This window comes from Parasteatoda tepidariorum, chromosome 10 (genome assembly GCF_982258835.1).
Source record: "Parasteatoda tepidariorum strain Cologne lab strain chromosome 10, Ptep-v5.0, whole genome shotgun sequence".
Classification (NCBI taxonomy): Eukaryota; Metazoa; Arthropoda; class Arachnida; order Araneae; family Theridiidae; genus Parasteatoda; species Parasteatoda tepidariorum.
The window spans coordinates 99,010,118-99,029,461 of NC_141764.1; the positions used below are offsets into that span (position 1 = coordinate 99,010,118).

Below are 19,344 nucleotides of genomic sequence, written 5' to 3' on the forward strand. Positions count from 1 at the left end.
AATTTTTTTCGGCTTCGGAACAATACATAATAAAATTTTTTAGCTGAACTGTATCTTTATAATTAAATTTGAAGGTAATTGTGAATGTTATAACCTACAGCTGAAGATTTTTCATCGTTTTATCATTAATAACCTTAAATTAAGTTTTATGCCCGACAGTTAAATTTGCAATCTTTTTGCTATATCTAGTCTAGTTATGAATTTATTTCTGGCTTATGCATAAACTGAAATGGATTAAAATAAGCCGCATTATGTTTAACTTTTGAAAGAAAACTCAAAAGAATAGCTATAAACGTTGAAAATGGTTATTATGAACACATATTTGTTTATTAAAGCATTTAGTTATTTCTTATTTGAAAAGCGCTGTAGGAAATACTAATGGACTTTTTCTTTAAAGAATATCATTTTCATTTCACTTGCAATAATTTCATACAGGCAACCTTAAAACTAAATAATTTATGAATTAGAGGTAGGGTCTAAATATAGACAGATGTTTCAAAATTCATCACAAGGTAATAAAAAGAGCCAATCAGCGGAACCCCATTCCCTCTACCACGGTACTCTAGGGCTCCGTGGAGCACCATTTGGGAACCGCTGGTCTAAGGACTACCAATATATATATATATATATATATATATATATATATATATATATATATATATATATATATATATATATATATATATATATATATATTTATATATATATATTTATATATATATATTTATATATATATATTTATATAATATGTAAAATGCTGAAAAAAATGCTTACATTGTCTTGGAATTGGTCACTTGTAAAAGTATTTTAATAAAATTGAAGAGTCTAAATATGAACAGTGGTTTCAAACCTCATCACTGGTTATAAAAAGAGATAATTCGAGGAACTCCTTTCCCTTTTCCACGGTACTGTAATGTTACTGTAATGTTCCGCGGAATGCAGCTGGTCTAGATAACAAAGCCATACGTGTCAATGTGTAAAAGTCAAAATTGTTCTTTGTACCACTGAACACTTATTACTCTCTTATAACTTTTAAAATTATAAACTTATAAAGTAAATTTCTACCACTTGGGTTGAAAGAAACCTATTTCTTCCGGTGCAGTTTTTTACATTCTTTTCTGTCTTTTTTTCCCCTGTGGAAAACACTTGCCAACTTCGCTTAAAACCTGATAAGTTGTTAAACTGTCTGTTTAAGCTGTACCATAATATTAATGATGCAAATTTAGAATATGCTTAGAATATCTCTTTTCATATGATTATATGCTTCGATTTAGCAATAATTTTTCAGCAAATGCACACGATATTAAGGTTTAACTCCCTAAAACATTTCTAACAACATAGCTTACTTTATCAATGCACAAGGTTGTTTAATAACACAAAACTTAATGGCCATAGACAACCATTTTAATTGTAGTATACATCATATTATATGTAACAATGTAACACACACGTTCACGCGTGAACAGTTGAAGATATTGCATTAGTTCATCAACGAATCTCGCTGCTTGACTTGTGTATAAGAGAGTGCCAACGGATCTTGATCGTCATCATCTAAATCTTCACAAATAATCAGTGGGACTCTTCGGTGGCCGATTTTCCTCACAAGAAATCTACGGAATCTTCGACAGAGAGCTCTAGGTCGTCTCATTCTGTCTAGTGAAGAAAAAAAAAAGAATTTAAAGGGAATGTCACGAAGTCGCTAACTTGTAACCATTCAATTAGACTTTTCTCTAGAAGAAATTGCATTCTTAAACTCAGGGGATAAAATACAACTTATAAACTATCTATATTCTTCATTGTTGTTTTCCGAATTATATAGATAAAGAAATGTATACTTTTCTATGAAGAAGAAAAATATTCTGTAACTATTACAGTTCTGCACGCTCTGAAATCACATTTATTCATTAGACTGAAGTAAGCAATGTGACTTCACTTTAATTAAATTGAAAATTTAAAAAAAAAAATTGCCGTCATACACATGTCTGTAACAATATGCGATCACGAAATCGGAAGTTATCAGTTACAAGTTTGATGTTAATAGAAAGGAAAATAATAGAAAGGAAAAAATTAATTGAAAGGTTAATAGAAAGGAATAAATTAGTGAGAAATTGTTCTTCAAATGTTGAGAGCGTTCTATTTTAGAATGATTTACCAGTGTTTTGCGTCGTTTTTTTCAAGTTTTTCTGTCTTTTCTTAGAGAAACTTTGTTACTTATTTGCTGCTAAAAAAAAATGCTTCCTACTCTACCAATGATTCAGATAAAAGTAAATGAAAACTTAATAAATAGTAGCCTGAAAATATCTTCCCCGCTAGTGGGCGTATTCAAGTGTTGCGATCGCGAATAATAACGGTACGGGTAATTTTAACTTTTAAATTGGGGAAACAAAACTATTTGAAAGGAAACAATTCGCAATCGCAACGCTTGAGTTTGCCCTCTAGCAGGAGCCTGAAAATATCAGGCATTTAGTTCTATTATAATCATTGGCAAAGTCCGATGCCATTTTCTTAGTAGCAAATAAGAAGCAAAATTTCCCTAAGGAAAAGGCAGAAGAACTTGAAAAAACAACCCAGTACATTGGTAAATCTTTCAGAAACAGAATGCACTCAACATTTGAAGAAATTTCTCAATAATTTATACCTTTCTATTATCAACAAACTTGCAACCTACAACTTCCTTACTGTTACTGATGTGTGTATTACCGTAAAATCCATTTTTTTTTTGTCTTCAATTAATTACAAATTAAAGTAGTCAACGTTGCTTAGTTTATTCCAATGAATAAATATGATTTCCGATCGTGCAGAACTGTAATAGTTTTAGAATAGTATATATTTCTGAACCTATATAATTCGGAAAACAACAATGAAGAATCATCCGAATTATTTGAAATAATATAATTTATGTCGATTATTACTAAATTTTTATCATTTTCTTGGTAAATATTTTTTAATTTTGAATGATAGATTTCAACTAGAATTTAGCTATTCTATTTTTAAGTTACATATTGAAATGCACATCGAGATCTTGCAATTATAAAATTTTATTGTGTGGTATGTCATTTTAAAGTAATGAAGGGATAATCTAGTATATATTATTTGAGAATAAAGTTTTCAAACGAAGAACATATAATTTTGGAATTCTCTGGAATTATATAGCAGGTAACTGTTACAATTTTTAAAATAAAAAATTTTTACCTGCAAATATTTTTTTTTCTTATTTGATGGTAATTTCCTATAGAATTGGTTTCTACGTCCGATTATGAATAAAAAAACAACAAAAAGAAACATGAAAGTTTTTTATTTTAATGTGAGAAATTTTTAAAATCGTTGTTATGTTTCGTAAGCATTCTTTATTTTACGTTATTTAGTTTATAAATTATGTTTTTTTATTGAAACTTAAAATTTTTCGATAAAAATTCTTGCCAAAAAACCTTTTTTTGCAAAATTAAATTATATAAAATTATGGGCTTAAATATACTTTTTGCTTATTTAAATGTTTGAAGTAATATGATTCTTAAAACTATGGAATGTAAAGTTTAAATAGGCCTTTCATGTTATATCATTAAATTTAGTAAAACTATTTCTCAGGTTTTAATTCTAATAAGAAGATACATATGTTTTTTTTTTCTTTCTGTTTAATTACAAAGATTTTTCTGGTGTGTTTTGGATGTTCCTTCTCTGAAAAAAGAAATGCCATTTTGTTTTCGCTTGCATGAGAAAGAATATCAAACATTTTTCTTTTTTTTTTTAAATTTAATAAGCTACAATAAAGAAGTAACGTTACATTGCTACACTGAAGACATTTCCAAAGCAACTGGATGACTGTTCTTATGGAAATCGCAGGAATTCGTCTCATACAACAACGCCCCCTATAGTTCATTGCAATCGCAAATAACTTAATGGCTTATATCAATTTTATGCTGATGACAACCAAACCAATTTGAAAATTAATGTGGGAAAACTGGATCCTACCATGTGATTTTCCAGCTTATAAAAATGCATTGACAACCATGGAAAACTGCCACACTATCATTAGACTTCTATATATAGTAAGATTTTGCTTTAAAAAATTTCTAATAGTTTACCGAAATATTAACTATATAATGGATCATTAAGCTGATCTATATACAACTACAGGTTTCAAAATTTTTTTTAATTCCTCGGAACCCCATTACTCTTCCACGGAACCATGGGGTTTCACGGAGCACCATTTCAGAACTCCTGCTCTAGATTTTTTTTTTTTTTTGCTGTTTATTATAAAATTTGTTTATTAAAAATAATTCCATGTAAAAAGTAAATTTTTATATTTTTTTTTAAATTTAAAAATTATTTAGAACTTTTTGAATTGTAAGTTATACAATTTTTTGCATTATTTTAAACTATGTAGTTGCGTTTTACGTAATTTTATTATATAGTTTCACGAGATCTAAAAATCTAAAAATACGTACCGTATGTTACTTTGAATAATTTTTTCGAAGTTTTTATGAAATTTAGACCTGTAAAGTAAGAAATATTGCATATAAACTTTTCAGATTTGATGTATTATTTCTCATAAATAAGTGATTTTTGTTAATGAGTGATTCACTTAAAGTTCAAACAGCTGTTCTAAAATATTGGATCTAACTAACCACCTCTTGCGGCAGCGTTGGCCGAGTCATTCGGGAGATTTCGCTCTTTTACATCATCTTCCGTACACTTCCGTACGTTAAGGCTGCTATAAGTATGTACTCTAATTCAGAGGCTCTACCGTACGTAAGATTAAAGCAACTGTGCGTTTTCACGTTTATTTTAGAAGTTACGCATCTTTACGTTATGTTGGCGTGATTTACGCTACAAAGCTACAAGCACGCTGTTTATAGCTGTTAAATGTTAATTTCTGTTTAAGCCAACTTTTGAACAAAAAATTCGAATTGGAAAAAATGCATTGAAGAAATATTTAGAAACGAACCGTGTGCTCTTACAACCTCTTCATTCAATGAAAAAATAATTTTATTATCTTTTGTTAGACATTATGGTTGTCTAATTCAAAATTATATATATTTTTTTTATGTTTGCATTTAGTAAGAGAATTTAAATAATTAATACAAGTTCAATGAATATATATATAAATATATATATATATATATATATATATATATATATATATATATATATATATATATATATATATATATATATATATATATATATATATATATATATATATATATATATATATATATATATATATATATATATATATATATATATATTACTAATCGTTTCACATAGATGGCAGCACTAACATTTTACCTAAAAAATTTTATTCTTCTTCTTCGATCAAACATATATTTTTTAAATTTTATTTTATTCGATTCAAGCTATAAGCACAACTTCCAATATTTTACATCTTCGCGATTTTTGTTAACTGTTTTATTATTGTACTTTTAAACCTAAACCGCGTTTTAATTCACGCCGGTAAGTTTAATTTCCTTTTACATTTTTCTTTTATTTCATGATTTTTTACCACATATGGTTTTTTGCGATATCGACACATATAAGGAATAATTTTTATCTTAGGATAATTATTCTTTATTCAGAAATATCGCATTTATAGCAAATAGATGTGTCTTGAAAACGACTATTTGCCTTTACCATTCTTATTTCTTTACAATTTAGTTTTTATTTTATTCATGTTTTTAATGTTAATTTGTGTATATATATATATATATATATATATATATATATATATATATATATATATATATATATATATATATATATATATATATATATATATATATATATACTCCTCAAAAGTGAAATTGCAACACCAAGAAATAATGCACGTAGCGTCATGCAAATTTCAGGAGCGATGAGATGTATATGCAAATGATTAAATTTGCGCACGCATCTGATCTCGTGGTACTCATATTCGGGCTATAAAGGTCAGCAGCTTTCCCTTCTCATAAACGGCATCTGAGGTTTTGCGTAGCATTTGCGACTTTCGAAAAAGCGTAGAAAATGCCTCTGAGACGTCGGCTGGCTCAATACCATCAGTTAACGACCGGGGAACGTGACCGTATTATCGAACTCCATGAACTTGGTTTGTCGCTGCGCGCAATAGCAACTCGTGTTGGGCACAACGTGAGTACCATCCAACGTTGTGTCACACGATGTATTCAGGAAGGTCTACGTGCACGCCGAAGAGGAAGTGGTGCGCACAGGTGCACGTCAGAGCGCACAGACCGGCATTCGCCAGTTGACTATTCGAGACCCTTTCTCCACGGCACGTGCCATCCGAAGCCGGTTGCCTTCAGGAGCAGGTGGATCTGTGTTCACCCAAACCCTACGCAACAGATTGCATGAAGTACAGTTACGTGCACGGGTACCAGCAACAGTTGTACCGTTGACCGCTTTGCACAGGGCTAGATGCCTGGCGTGGTGTCACCGTCATCGTACCTGGACCATCCAATGGAATCGTGTATTGCTCACGGATGAATCTCGTTTCTGTCTGTGGAGAAATGACGGCAGTCGACGGGTATGGCGGCGACCCGGAGAACGCTACGAACCAGCCCATTACGCCGAGCGTCACAACGGTCCTACACCGGGCATCATGGTTTGGGGTGGCATAATGTTTGATCGCAGAACACCCCTGGTACACATTCACGGCAGTTTAACAGCGGACCGCTACGTCACGCAAGTTGTGTATCCCGTTGTTCTGCCCTTGTTGTAGGGCGCACCCAACACGGTATTCCAGCAAGACAATGCCAGGCCGCATGTCGCACGGCGAACTCTTAACAGCCTGACTGGATTTGACATCCTTTCCTGGCCGGCAGCCTCTCCAGATCTGAATCCCATAGAACACCTATGGGATCTCATTGGACGTGGCATGAACAGAGAACCAATGGCGCAAACCATCGATGATCTGCGCACAGCAGTGGATGTGGCTTGGCAAAGGTTACCTCAGGCAACCATCAATGGAGTCATTGATAGCATGCCTCGCCGGATTGAGGCCTGTATAGCTGCCCGAGGGGGCAACATTAGATATTGAATAAATTGCTTTGTAATGATTTTATTAGTCTGTTTTTAATCATTTGCATATCCATCTCACTACTATTGCTCCTGAAATTTGCATGACGCTGCGTGCATTATTTCTTGGTGTTGCAATTTCACTTTTGAGGAGTATATATATATATATATATATATATATATATATATATATATATATATATATATATATATATATATATATATATATATATATATATATATATATATATATATATATATATATATATATATATATATATATATATATATATATATGTATATCTATCTATATATATATATATATATATATATATATATATATATATATATATATATATATATATATATAATAATAATAATAATAATGATATTATTAATAATAATAAGCTGCATTATTTATCACTAAATTCCTTAAAATGTGTACTAAATTTTTCTGCGTGCAGATTCACAGTTTTATGTAGAGCAAAGCATCTTGAATCGTATGCTACAGCTTTAAAGAAATAGTAATTGTTTCCATCCATTTAAATGTTTGTTTTGATTTAGTGGTCAAATTAAAAATGATATTCCACAACGTTAGTTTTTTTAACTTACGGATTTTTCGAAATCTCTTATTTTCACTTACGTAGGCTTTATATTTGCAATGGGCGCATATTACCAAAACTGACGCATGCGCAATAGAAGGGCACGTGAGCAATTAATTGAAATCTTACGTATGGGAGCGTACGAGAAGCTAACGTAAATTTGCGAAATCTCCATATTCTTTTTTTATAGAAGCCAGGGCCCGAAAAGACTCAAAAATTTTACCCGTCCCCGAGGACGGCTTGTCCAACAATGTACCCGTCCTCCTTTGAAACTAACCCGTAGCTTCTAAATAAATAAAAATATAATTTTCTCTTATTTATTACAAACATTTATATAAATTGCACAATGAATTAGTAGTTACGAGGATTACAAATACTGGGATTACATTATACAGTAATAAAAGAAATACTAGGTTCCTATTAGTAACCTAGTATTTCTTTTATGAAATAATTTAAATGACAAAGGTCAAGACGGGAAAATGGCCGTCCGCGCGGACGTCGGATTCGAGAAATTCGTTGTCCACGGGAAATTTTTGACCGCCGAGGACAGGCGGTTTTTCGAGCCCTGATAGAAACACAGAGTGTTATACATACAGGACCAACATACAGTCTTCGGATCATCCTCCGGGATATTTCCCAGAGCGTCGCCAATAGCCCATTGTGCAGCTCTAGTGCGACGTAAATTAACAACAACAACATACAGTGCAAAAAATAAATTATAGGACGCCCTAATACCTTTTGATCCATTCATCAGACTTTCGCGTAATTTTTCGTAGTAAATGGTTCAATAGCCCCGATGGCTCAGTATATAGCATCGCCTTCCAATGAGGTGAACCAGGTTCGAATCCATGCGATGACTGGTCGATAAGAATTACGCATCCGGCTCGCACCGACCGCAGTGCTGACGTGAAATATCCTCAGTGGAGTCCCCTTGCCATCAGGCTAATCGTGGGAGGTTCTCGTGTTCCTCTGCGTGTAACGCAAATGCGGGGTAGTTCCATCAAAAAAAGTCCTCCACGAAGGCAATATTCTCCCAATACTTGATTCAGGAGTTACCTTTTGTTCTGGATTAGATTCAGAATTACAAGGCTACTTAGTTGAACATTAGTAGTTATGAACCCAAAAATTGTGTATGCAGTTCAACGACAGTTGTAAATAAAAAAAAATAAATTTTTGCGGAATGAATTGAAAGTTGTGGAATCATAAGTAAAAACGTACTTTCTCTGAATAAACATGTTGTGGATCCAAAGTTTTGATACTCAAAATATGGGATAGGCTCAATAGCTTTGTCAGGAGACGGATAAACTTTGGAGAGTTAATTTCGTTTCTTGTATATTTTGCTACGGATGGTTGACTGAATGTAAATAATAACAAGCTTCCTAAATCCGAAGGAATTTAGAAAACTTCTGGTGCATGTTATGCTAACGAGGCGATGTGTGAACAGGCTAGGAAACTTTATTATTGTGATTTGCCTTTAAATGTTCGCGTAATTTTACTAATTCATAAGAGTTTCTGTAATTTATAAAATCTAACAGGTCATGTGTTTAAAATAAATTTAACAAAATTAATATCACAGCTTAAAAAAGTGTAAGGTTAGCTATATTTGTGTAAAATAGCACCGTTTATTATTATCTTGCGCAATTTTTAACGAATTTTTTAAAAATTTTAAATCGATAATTTTGTAATTAATCTTAAATTGCTCCAAAAATTTTGTATAATTCAATTGAATATCTATAAAATTCTAAAGCAAAAACTTAAGGCACAAGAATTATTTTTAATAAAAAAAGTCCATATCTCCATAAATATTTACTCTAGATTTACGAAATTTTATGCAGTTATTAAAAGCAACAATTAAAGTAATCGATACGAGCTGCAAGCTTACTGTTTGATTTTCTGGCGTAAGTTGTTCAAAAATACTTATTTTCTTTCGTAATTTGTTGCAGGTCTCTCAAACCTCTGAAAGCTTTACATTTTAAGAAAAATCGCGGGAACTAAGCAATTCTAAAGTTACGAAAGAATCCTTTAAGTATTTCTGAAGAAATTTTTAAAAAATGCCGAAAACTGAAAGTGTTTTTTCCATCAATAGTATAAAATAAAATTAAAGTATAAATTTGGACAGAAAAAATTGAAGCAAGTAACATATCAGTGCTGCCATCTATTAGAAAAACTAGTAACAAAATTTTTTTCGGAAAAATTATTTAACAAAACCCACAATTAGAAGAAAAAATGTTATTTATTTAATTGCAATAATATAGAGTTAATTATTAAAAAAATCGTTGTGATTTAAATTACAGACTTAAATAAGGAAAAATTCATTCATTGGCATCCCATCTTTCATAGGGTGACTCATTTAAAAGTCAGAGCCTGCACACATGGATAGAAAGCCGTTTATGAACTTCATCCTTCATTCATACATCTTTACACAATTTTAAAGTCTACTCGTATATCTGCATTCATCGGGGATGGCTATTCATAAACCAGAGCCCATTTCATTCGTAAAAAAAAAAAAGAAACAGTTATATGCTGACGAAAATTTGCTGACGAAAATTAGCTGACGAAAATTTGTCGATAACGTTTAGAATATGAAAATAAAAAATTACCTTTATTAAGAAATATATTTTTCCCTCGTTGCATGTATATTAATATATGGGTGATTCTTTTCAAACACGACAATTCGGACCAAAAAATTTCTTCAAATTTAAAGTCTTCAAAATAGTCTAAAAATTTTTTTGCATACTTTAGTTACATTTATTAATATCTTACAGATAGCTGTGTAGTTTATTGACGTTTTCTCGAGAAAAAAAAATAAAATAGAAATTCACCAAATCTTGAAAGCCAGGAAAATGACATATTAGCTTAGAAGTTTAAAAAACAGTCATTTCAAGTTAATAGTAAGAAACTCAACTTAAGTCTTTATGCTAGATGGACCATAAATTGCTTAAATAAATTTTTTTTGCCCACTGTCGAAAGAATCAATTTTTTTTTTTTGGTGCTGATGTGTACAGAATAAAATTGTGTATAATAATCAATCATTAAATAAATAAATAACTTTGAATACATCCAACCATACTACAATCATGCATAAACTTGGTATTAGATTAATATTTGTTTTTCCTCCTTACAGTACTAGCTGTTAAAAAAAATTTCTGGTAACACTTCTATGCCCTGGAATTCATAAGCCAGGATAATGACAAATTCGCCATTTTATAGCATATAACTTTAGTTTAATTTAATATTTTGGCCTAAGACGTTTACATTCTACAGAAAACAACAGGGTTTCTTAAAATAACTCAGATAAATCTATGTAGTTTATATTATTAATGATTTCAAGAAGTCAGGAAAATGACAACACAAAAACCTACTCATTTTGAAAAATTTTTTGAAATAAATTTTGAACCAGAAAATTGGTTCTTTATTCATGCAACAAGACGTGTTCCTATAGGAGGGTATCTAATCAATCTATTAACATAAGATATTGATTGCTGACTCTATCTATTTTGGTTATAAACCACTATATAAAAGCAGCCAGGAAAATCACATATTTTCTTGGGACAGACAAATTATTGACAGAAAAATTTATTTTAAACGAATTTCTTGTAAATAATACCCTCTGCTTATATTCTAGAAATGCTTACACCGGTTGAGATTAAAAAAAAAATTAGATATTGAAAAATGTATGGGAAGTTTTGAAGCTATTTATTATTGGAAACATTGTTTGGGACATGCCAGGGGAAGTTTTGAAGCTATTTATTATTGGAAACATTGTTTGGGACATGCCAGGAAAATGACATTTTGAAGTTCAATTAAATTTTTTAACGATACAAAACAGTCAATGCTAGTGCACAGTCATTTTAAAATGCTAACAGCAAAGCAATTTATTAATTTCTTTCAAAACAAAGTTCTTTTAGTATTATAGCATTAGATCTTAGAGCAAGGAGCAGTGAATTGTAATATTTCGTGAGAATCACCCATATATATTAAACTGAAAAGCAAATTAAAACAATAAAAAAATAATACTCACATATATTATAAATTCTGACTACTATTGTTGGTCTAATAGTTATAATGGGAATACACATTTTTTAACGTTTCTAATTAACCTTTACTTAGATATTTTTACAGCGAACATATTTTGGTGAACATTTCCTTTACTAATTTTGAGTCATCCTTTCATCATGTGAGCAAATTTCGGTAGAAACATCCTTTTATTAATCGATTTTCGCGTTTCGATCATTGAGCGTTAAATATTTGACGCCTTCAACTCAAAAAGTTAGCTTTCTTATCTACTCGATATTCATTATTACCTTTCATGACTAAATTTAAATATATCTTTAGTTAAAATCAAATATAAAATTGTAAAATGTTGTAAAAACAAGTAACAGCCATGACATTTAAATGTGTAAAAATAAATAAGCAAACAAAAATGTTAAGAGCTTTCAATTAAACTCCATTGACTTGAACTCATATTAAATATTCATTGCTAAAAAGAAAGTTCGAAATAATATATTTTTATTTTATTTGATGCATGATTTTAGTTTTTAGTACAATTTTCAATTTATTTAAAATTATTTTTACCTACATGGATTAATTTATATGTGGGTTTCGTCATCATTGCTACTATCCAAGTAATTTCTGTCTAAGTCATCATTCTTTATGTTATTTATAATGAATATATTTTATAAAACAAACTTATATTTTATGAAAATAGTGCGATATACAAATGAATTAATTTTCATTTGTGTTGAATGGGTGAATTTTATTATTAAAACAATTATAGAACTAGTAATACACGATAACTTTATCTTTTTAAAGTATGTTGCTCCTTTACTCCTTTGCAGCAGAATTTTTATTTAACATATTTCCCATACTTTTTTTTTTCGTTATTTCGTATTAATTTAATCCAAAATAAGTATATGTAGCATTTTAATAATGAAATACAGCATGAAACTCTTTTGCTTTTTTCTACGGTAAAGGTAAAATCTTCTAAACTCTGCTCACTTTCAAACAATAATTTTTCAAATTTGCAATTATTTAGATATGAGAGAAACAGTTATTCTTCATTGATTTTTCCTTAATTAAAAAATCAATTATTATTAAATTTCTGAATATGAATGGAAAAAAGTCCTTTTAATCTAATTTTTTTCGGATTCTATGTTTAAGTACAAACATAATTTCGATAATCTAACAGATTTTTTTCATAACTATTTGATTGTTTTTATAATTAAAAAAAATACCAAGATATATTTTTATTTGTAATTAGAGTGTCAGAAAAAAATTTATTAAAAGGGACATAAGCGTCCTATCTCAGTCAAAGGGTTAATAGAGAGATTTTGCAATCTCACTTAGCATCTCACGGGCGTAAGATCTGTTTAGTGAAATTAAAGTTCGGTTTTACTGCCGATTTTGGTTCTCTTCAGAATTTGCTCAAAATCTATGTATAAATGAATACATCATAAATGTGTTCATATGACGATTAAGGTGGTGCCACTTCAGACTCGTGAATTAAACTGTCTGACATAAAACTGTAGTTCTAAGACTAATTGTGGCAACTCGAGCCACAAATACAAATTTTTAAAAACATTTTTCTCTGCTTTCTCTATTGAGACTGATATCGTGTAAAAAGAAAGTAATCTCGTAAAAGAATATTTCTATGTTTAAATAGCTAAAGTAGGCGATAACACTAAGATAAGCTTGTTTCTAATATTTTTAGAAACGATCAGTATGATACTCAAAATGTTTCTAAACTTCTTGCTGATTAAAAAAGTGTGTTAATGCTTGTAATAGATTAACAATCCATTATAAGACCCATTCAAATTTTTGTGTGATATAAAATAAATATAATCTTTTCAAGAATATGCTAATAAATGTATTCAAGACAGCTCGTTTCATTATTTAAAAAATATGTATAACATTCAGACCTTATTATTATACTACATATGTATTACATTACATTCTGTATTACATTACAATACATTCTGTCTAAAAATTTTTAAAGAAAAATCACCTTATTGTAAACTTACAATAACCCACATAGATCATATACGTAGTTTTAATTTATTAGTTTATATATTTTAAGGTTTTTAAAAGACGCGATTAGAGTAGGGCAAAAAAGTGTGTTTTCGCTTTGTCAAAAATGTCTATGGTCAAAATGGATGATTGACTGAATGTAAACAATAACAAGCTTTCTAAAACCGGAAGAAATGTAAAAAACTTCCGGTGTATCCCTCCGCTTGTGTTATACTTACGAAGCGATGTTTCAAAAGACTTAATATTCTAGGAAGTTTCGTTATTGTGATTTGTGCATCGTCTGTTAATATTGTGTTTTCCTATTTTGTAATAAAAGATAATTTTTATATAGGGATTTCTTTAATAAATCCATATCAATCGAAGCACAGTTACTACACTGGCGCAGTCGACGGGATTATTTTCTTTTTTTTGGATTTATTTGAATAATAATTATATTCGATTTAAAACTGTTCTTGTTGATAGTTAAAAGATTTCGTTCCTTGCGTGAGGCAAGAAAGAAGATTTGTTGACTATTGCTATCGAAATGGGCTTTGCGATCTCTGAAAATTTGAAATTATTTGAACTTAAAATATGCAGAGTAGAAAATGAAAATTACGAGGAAGATTTTGTGACAGAATTCTTGAGTTCACTCACGAATGAAAGAAAAAGTAAATTAGACAATAAGAACTAAAAACGTAATGATAAATTAGAAGAAAGTAAGGGGAAAAAAAGGAGCTGAAATAATAAAAAGAAACTCAAGAAAAAGAAGCCTGAGGAAGAAAACGAACTCAAATAAATTTTGAATTAGAAAAATTGCTTCCACCAAATGGAACAAAACGTAGTGAAAACGAGAGGAACGAAAAAAATCTAATAAAACCGAAATCGGAACTTCATAATATTCTACAAAAGTTCGATCCGAAAGTCAATGATATCACCTTATATCTGATATTGTTCGAGAGACAAGCGAAACGATTAGGAATAAAAAAAGAACTGTGGGTATCAGCTTCGATAGGATTACTGCCATACGATGTCATCCAAATTATCCGAGAGAAGAAGAAGAAACCACAGATGATTGCTGTTAAATAAAATAATTCTTGTTAAACCACTTGAATGACTTAATTCGAACAATAATTAGAACGACTTGATTTGATCACTGTTGTGAATCTTTCGATTAAGTGATCTGAATTTTCGAAAATGCAAAGAGCGAAATTTGCTCTGACGAAATACTAACTCATTATGACCCAAACCTTCCTATTTTATTATCTTCTGTATGGTTCGAAGCAGTACTTTTTCATAAATTCCCAGATGGTTCAGAACGACCCATATCATTTGACTCCAGCGGAGCAACGTTACTCTCAAATTGACAGCGATGCTTTGGCAATCGTTGGAAGTGTTACCTCTACTTAAAGGGAAATATATTCATTTCGGTTACTGACCCACAGCCCCTGGTTTCCACCTTTTCATGTAAAGAAAAGTTCTCCTAGCTCTTTCCGCAGCAAGACTTTTATATTTTCTTGCAGTGGCGTACGCAAGGGAGGGGTCTAGGGGTTTAAACAACCCCCTTGAGCTCAGACGAAATGGCAAAAAAAAGAAATTTTAGTAGAAATTTTGCGAGCTATTATTTTTTAAGACTATATATTTTTATCTGCCTTATGCCTACTTTTTTTTCTCACGGTATTTCTCAGAATACTGAAAAAACATTTACTATTATAGGGTTGTACTTTTGAAACCAAATTCACGTGATACTGTTACGGACTGGTTCCTTTCTGTCCTACCAGTATGGTTTTCGAGACTGGCTGCCATTCGCGAGGTCTTTACGCGATGATTTTGGAATCCTAGACGTTCTGTCGTCTTTGAGACAATTCGAGAATTTTGGAGATGCCGTGAAAAATCATATAAAAGGGGGAACGGAGTACAGTGGAGTTAGTCAGACTAAGAGTTATCTCTGCCGCTTGTCTTTCGGAGCTTGTCGCTAAATCTGTTTTGATTTATCTCAACAAAAAGTTCATTCAATCGCCGAACCCGTCGTCGCCACTATTTCGACTAGTGAAGAAATCAGTAACAATACCATTGGAGATACTGTGCTCGTTGAAGTTATTCATTCCAGCTCGAAACTTTGAGATCGTAGCATAGCGGATATTTCTGTACCAATTCATATATATACATATATATATTTGCTGTTCTTGGATCTTTATGATGTCAAAACGCAAGAATTTAAAAATTTTTAATTATTTTGAGAAAAAACCGCGATCTGAAATTAGTGAGGTGACAGCATCTAGTACTAATGTAAGTTTTTCTGTTGTACAGAAATGTGATACTTCCGTTGAAGAAAACGTTTCTAGCATAACAAAATCTGATGAATGTGAAAGTGGCCCTCAAAGTGTTACTTCCCACCCATATGACATTGGACTTTTTTTAGAAGGTATTACATTATGTTCTTAAACTTAAAAAATCAAATCAAAATTTAACTAAACAATGTTGTCTAAATAAAAAGTCAAAATTGTCTAGCTGTCTAAATTAGGGAAATAATAGTGCTTTATTACAGACTCGAATTTCTTTTAGTAGTTTCAGAAAATTATGAACACCCCCCTTGAAAAAATTCTGCGTACGCCACTGTTTTCTTGTTCTATATTTTTATATCATTTACCTCAATACTAAGAACCGCGGCAATGCTGACTGTTTATAGCGTTTACCATTAAAATCTGAAAAAAAAGATGATATTGCAATGTACCTAATTTTTCAAATTGAGACTTTACCCATTATCGCCAAAGATGTTGCAAAAGTCACTCAGTTCGAAGAACATATGATAAAACTTTTAAAAATACTGCAGTATGGAGGTCAGTTAGAAGGGAAGGAAAAGTATACTTTGCAGGATGGGTGCATTACATATGAGCAACAAGTTTGTTTTCCAGACTGCTACAAAGAAAAATATTAGACGAGTTGCATTATAGGCATCTTGGAGTATTATAAATAAAAACAATTGCTAGGTGGTACGTGTACTGGCAAAACATCAATCAAGACATAGAAATTCTGCGAAAAACTGTTAGGACTGTGCTAGGTTTGAGCGGTCCCAGCAAAAGCAAAAGTTTATCATTGCGAATATCCCAGTATGCCACGGTAAAGAATGTATATTGATTTCGCAGTGCCTATATTTGAGCTGATGTTCCTACTCATCGTTGTATATCATTAAAATGAATGGCCTAAAGTTTACCCTATGAACACAGCCAACTCGTTCAAGACAATTCAATGCCTTCGAGATTGTTTTTCACGTTTTGTAGTTTCAGTTTCCGACAACGGCACTCAATTCACTTCCTAAGAGTTCCAAACATTTATTTGAAGCAATGGCGCTAAGCATAAGCAAACCGTTCATCAATGGACAAGCAGAGCATTGTGTCCATACATTAAAGCAATCTCTCTATGGTATGCAGAATTTCGCATGAAATATCCAGCAAAAGGCCAGCACATTCGTCATGCAATATCGCAAGGTACCCAATAGGACAACCATGATTAGCCCGGCTAGGCTTTTTCTCCAGAGAGATATTAGAACTAGAATAGATCCTGTTTACCCTGACTTGATTGGACGAGTCAATGAGAATTTCAGGAAAAACCTGTATACTTTCCAAGATCGCATCTTCACGAAGGGGCGAAGGGGCTATTCGAGACTATCGTTCACCCAACTCAAGGTGGAAATTTGATCAGTTATGAGCAAATATGGAATTCTTCATTGCACATTTAATATGGATAAGACTGTTCACGTTCCATGAATAAGTTTTAGCGGTGAAACTCAACACATCTGCACTTCATTGATCCTGGTTGCGGTATCCAAAAACACTCCGGACCAGCCCTACCTACACAGGAAACTCGCCAATTATCTCTTGCCAAGAAATCAAGCCCAGCTGCTTTGACGAGAAGTACACCATCTTCAACACTCAACGAATTCCACTTCAACGCAAACGAATTTAGACTTTCCTTCTTACTATTCGGAAAGTTTCAGTTTCCCTTTAAATTCTTCACCTGCTAGTCACGATCGTAACTTTTTAATACGCTATCTCGAGAAAAGACTGGCTCCATGGCTTGCCCCTTCCTCTCCTTTTTCTCCGTGGTACAGGGACGTACCAAGATATTTTCCCTTTTCTTAATATTTTTCGTATTTAATTGTCGCCCCGCAATGGACTGATCGTTATGACACGGTTCCCAGCAGATCACCGAAGTCAAGCATCACTGAGTGCGGTCAGTGTGCGGGTGGGTGACCACTTGGATCAGTCTGTGTAGGGACCGAGGGTGTGCGGTATTGGTCCTCGTTAAACTGTTCTACCGTAAAGTGCTCGACTTCACGTGCAGGTCGTCGGGCTACCGAAGAAGGGGTGGCATCCCCTCTGCAGAGGATCAAAATTGTGATGGCATGTCTTCGGATCATCCTCAGCAATGTTTCCCAGATTGTCGCCAATAGCCCATTGTACAACTCTAGTGCGACGTAAATGAACAAATCAATCAATATTTAATTGTTAAAAATATTTCTTAAACTTTCCACGACCCTTTCTTTTAGAACTATGGTCGATGTAGTTTTCAGTTCTATATAGTTTCCTAACTGAAGAGTTTTCAATATATTTAAAAATCAAGACAGAAACTAACGTACTTCCTTCTCTTATGCACTCCATATGATTATGATAAAAGCATGCGAAGTTGCTAAGTGTTGCCATTGAATTCTGTTCTTCGTCACCTGTAGCCCATTTTGATCGCCAAATGCGTTAAGACGCATCTTCTGTATTCTAAATTTTAATTGTTTTAAATTGTTCTTGTTAAATATAAGAATGTTCATTCTAAAACCCCTAGCTAAAGGAACATTTCAGCGGTATTTCTAGCTTCGATGTTTTAGTCAATGGGATGTTTTAACAGTTTTTTTTGTTGACGAATTTGAGGTGAATTAATTATAGACTATTTTAACCTTCATCTATCAAAAGATACCTCAAGATTAGTGATGTGCGAAAAACGAACGAATCGATATTTCAATCAACTCTTTTTTGTGAATCGATTCATCAAGTTCGTTTTTGAAAAAGAATCGATTCTTTTTTTTTTTTTTTTTACAATATTTTGTACTCTACACTTTATAAGCTTATTCAGAGTTAGTACTTATACTTACTAAACATCCGCATATGCACTTGATACAGCATTTCGTTTATACAATTGGAGCTTGATAAAATCCTATCTCAGTCGAATAGACACAGGTCCATTCTCACTCGAGTATCATGCGAATGACAATCTGATTGGTTGAAAATATTTACATGCGAACAACTAACCAATAAGGTACTCGTATGTGTGAGAGTTTTCGCAAGCGGAAAAATCGCATCCAATGACAATGACCCCGATGTCAACGTTAGCGCACAACCGGTTTCCGGAGGAACTTGAAGGATGAAGCGAATTGAAAATGCTATTAATGCAATACGTACTGTATGCATCACTCTCTCTTTTTTTCTTTTCATCTACGAAATTAATAAATTCTATTGATAAACAACAATTTAAAAATGGCAACAACAACTGAAAAGCTGTCTTCTCCAGTTTCGGTTCTTCCTTTCAAATAAAAAAGATATTAATGCTGTAAAGCTCAGCATTATTACTTTTCAGTCCTTTAATATTAAAGAGCGAATTTTTTCATTCATATGTTTAATTTTCGATTTATAAATTTCAGTAAATATGAAGTAAAGCAGAGTTTTATGTTATCGTTTATTCT

The 19,344-nt window shown here is 31.8% G+C and overlaps 1 long non-coding RNA gene across 2 annotated transcripts; it reads right to left on the bottom strand.

Moving 5' to 3' along the window:
• Nucleotides 1–1,386: 1,386 nt before the first annotated feature.
• Nucleotides 1,387–11,783, bottom strand: LOC139426245 (uncharacterized). 2 transcript variants are annotated; one of them, XR_015429798.1, is made up of 3 exons: nt 11,632–11,783; nt 4,446–4,493; nt 1,387–1,653 (listed from the first exon to the last, which is right to left on the bottom strand). It is a non-coding gene; the product is annotated as an uncharacterized LOC139426245 (long non-coding RNA). The 2 variants fall into 2 exon arrangements; XR_011637479.2 differs by lacking the exon at nt 4,446–4,493.
• Nucleotides 11,784–19,344: the final 7,561 nt, after the last annotated feature.